Source organism: Galeopterus variegatus, unplaced genomic scaffold (assembly GCF_000696425.1).
Source record: "Galeopterus variegatus unplaced genomic scaffold, G_variegatus-3.0.2 Scaffold7786, whole genome shotgun sequence".
In the NCBI taxonomy this organism is placed as follows: Eukaryota; Metazoa; Chordata; class Mammalia; order Dermoptera; family Cynocephalidae; genus Galeopterus; species Galeopterus variegatus.
In genome coordinates, this window is record NW_007733897.1 from 32,411 (window position 1) to 35,778 (window position 3,368).

Here is a 3,368-nt window from a genome sequence, read left to right on the forward strand (position 1 = left end):
AAAAAAAAGAAGAAAAAGAAGGAGAAAAACAAAGAAACAAAAACAAATAAAAACAAAACAAACAAATAAAACATAAGCAGAAATAAATTAACCAGAGAGGTGAAGGATTTCTATGATAAAAAGTATAAGATGGTGATTTAAGAAATTAAAGAATATACAGAAAAAAGGAACTGCATCCAATGCTCACAGATTGTTAGAATCAATATTGTCAAATTGAGCATACTACCCAAAGGGATATACAGATTCAATGCTTTCCCCATCAAAGTACCAATGACATACTTCACAGAAATAATGATGTATCACATTTCCTAACTTCAAAATACACTACAAAGTGATAATCATCAACGCACCATGCTACTGGCACTATAACAGACACATAGCCCAATGGAACAAAATAGAGAATCCAGAAAGAAATCCACATACCTATGGCCAACTGATTTTCAACAAAGGAGCCAAGAACATGCATTGGAGAAAGACAGTCTTTGATGACCACAGTGGGTATACTGGTGCTCTTCAGTTCAAATGAGTGACCCTGGGTGGATTTTCTCTTTTATCTTTTCTATAGGCTGAGGCTCCTCCTGGGACCTTACTTCCTCTAGTTGGGGGATGGGTTGGTGGTGATTGGGAATTTTATTCCTAACTCTATTTGGTTATCCTGGGTTTGCATATTTTGGGTGGTTCCATTTCTGTGTCTCCCCAGATGAAGACAGTCCCATGGGCTGTGCACATACTTCCCATGCCCTGGTGTGCTACCATGTATGGCAGCATAATTCTCACTGTGGGTTGTGCCAATGGGACACGGGTTGGTGCTTGCTTACCTCTTTCCCTGGGATCCACTTGTGACTCCCCTTTCTATGCCGACAAGTGATGAGTGGGCACCCTGTAAGGCAGTGGTGGCTTCAGGTGCTGCAATGAGCCACCCTTGCAGTGGCAGTTGCTATTGTAGTGGCTATCATGGACTGCTCTCTCAGAACTGGTGACTGTGGCAGCAAACAGGAGTGCTGCTGCCAGTGGGGTGTCCGCTGCAATGGTGCCATTAGTCAGGGGGCTGGCTAAACTGTATGTTTAAAAATGGTTAAAATGACAATCTTTATTTTCTATATATTTTGCCACAATAAAAAAAAAGGGCAAATGAACTGAAGAGACATTTCGCAAAAGGAGACAAACAAATGGCCTACAGGTGTATGAAAATATTCTAGTCATCATTGAAATGCAAATCAAAACCACACTGATATATCATCTCACTCCATTAAGAGTGACAATTATAAAAAAGACAGAAAATAACAAATAGTGGTGAAGATGTGGAGAAAGTTGAAGTGTTATACACTGTTGATGGGAATTTAAATTAATACGGCCATTATGGAATATTGAAGAGAGGTTTCTCCAAATAACTACAGATAGAATTAACATATGATCAAAAAATCCCACTAGTGGGTATATATCTGAAGGAACAGAAATGAACATGCTGAATGGACACCTGCACTCCCATGTTTATCGCAGCTGAATTTACAATAGCCAAGATTGGAACCAAGGTAGATATCCATCCTTGGATGATTAGATAAAGAAAATGAGGTGTCTGTACTCAATGAAATATGGCTCAGCCATTAAGAAGAATGAAATTCTGTCATTTGCCAACATGAATGAGGTTGGAGAGGATTATGTTAAGTGAAACAAGACAGACACAGAGAGAGAAATACCCCATGATCTGACTCATATGTGGGAGCTTAAAAAGTTAATCTTATAGAAATAGAAAGTAGAAAAGCAGTTATATAGACTATATAGTGGTTATATAATAGCTGTAAATTAAGGGGAAGTTGGAGGGGATATATAGAGAGGGTAGCCAATGGATACAAAATTGCAGATAGGATGAACGAGATCTGGTGTTCTATACTAACACAGGGAAAATATAGTTAACAATTTATTGCATAATTTCAAATAGGCAGCAAAGAGTATTCTTAATGTTCCCAACACAAAGAAATAACAAATGATTGCATTCATGGACATGTTAATTACGCTGGTAGGATCATTGCACACTGTGTAAATGCACCCAGAAATCACATTGTACTCTGTAAAGATATGTAAGTATCATGGGTCATTTAAGAAAAAATAAACTGAAAAAATCAGAGGCGGAGACAGATTAGTGGCTTCCAAAAACTGAGGGGGTGGGGAGAGGAATAATGAGAAATTAATGCTTAATTGGTAAAGAGTTTATATTTAGGATGATGTTGAAAAATTTTAAGAATAGAGGTGATGGTTTTACAGCANAGACAGTCCCATGGGCTGTGCACATACTTCCCATGCCCTGGTGTGCTACCATGTATGGCAGTATAATTCTCACTGTGGGTTGTGCCAATGGGACACGGGTTGGTGCTTGCTCACCTCTTTCCCTGGGATCCACTTGTGACTCCCCTTTCTATGCCAACAAGTGATGAGTGGGCACCCTGTAAGGCAGTGGTGGCTGCAGGTGCTGCAATGAGCCACCCTTGCAGTGGCAGTTGCTATTGTAGTGGCTATCATGGACTGCTCTCTCAGAACTGGTGACTGTGGCAGCAAACAGGAGTGCTGCTGCCAGTGGGGTGTCCGCTGCAATGGTGCCATTAGTCAGGGGGCTGGCTAAACTGTATGTTTAAAAATGGTTAAAATGACAATCTTTATTTTCTATATATTTTGCCACAATAAAAAAAAAGGGCAAATGAACTGAAGAGACATTTCGCAAAAGGAGACAAACAAATGGCCTACAGGTGTATGAAAATATTCTAGTCATCATTGAAATGCAAATCAAAACCACACTGATATATCATCTCACTCCATTAAGAGTGACAATTATAAAAAAGACAGAAAATAACAAATAGTGGTGAAGATGTGGAGAAAGTTGAAGTGTTATACACTGTTGATGGGAATTTAAATTAATACGGCCATTATGGAATATTGAAGAGAGGTTTCTCCAAATAACTACAGATAGAATTAACATATGATCAAAAAATCCCACTAGTGGGTATATATCTGAAGGAACAGAAATGAACATGCTGAATGGACACCTGCACTCCCATGTTTATCGCAGCTGAATTTACAATAGCCAAGATTGGAACCAAGGTAGATATCCATCCTTGGATGATTAGATAAAGAAAATGAGGTGTCTGTACTCAATGAAATATGGCTCAGCCATTAAGAAGAATGAAATTCTGTCATTTGCCAACATGAATGAGGTTGGAGAGGATTATGTTAAGTGAAACAAGACAGACACAGAGAGAGAAATACCCCATGATCTGACTCATATGTGGGAGCTTAAAAAGTTAATCTTATAGAAATAGAAAGTAGAAAAGCAGTTATATAGACTATATAGTGGTTATATAATAGCTGTAAATTAA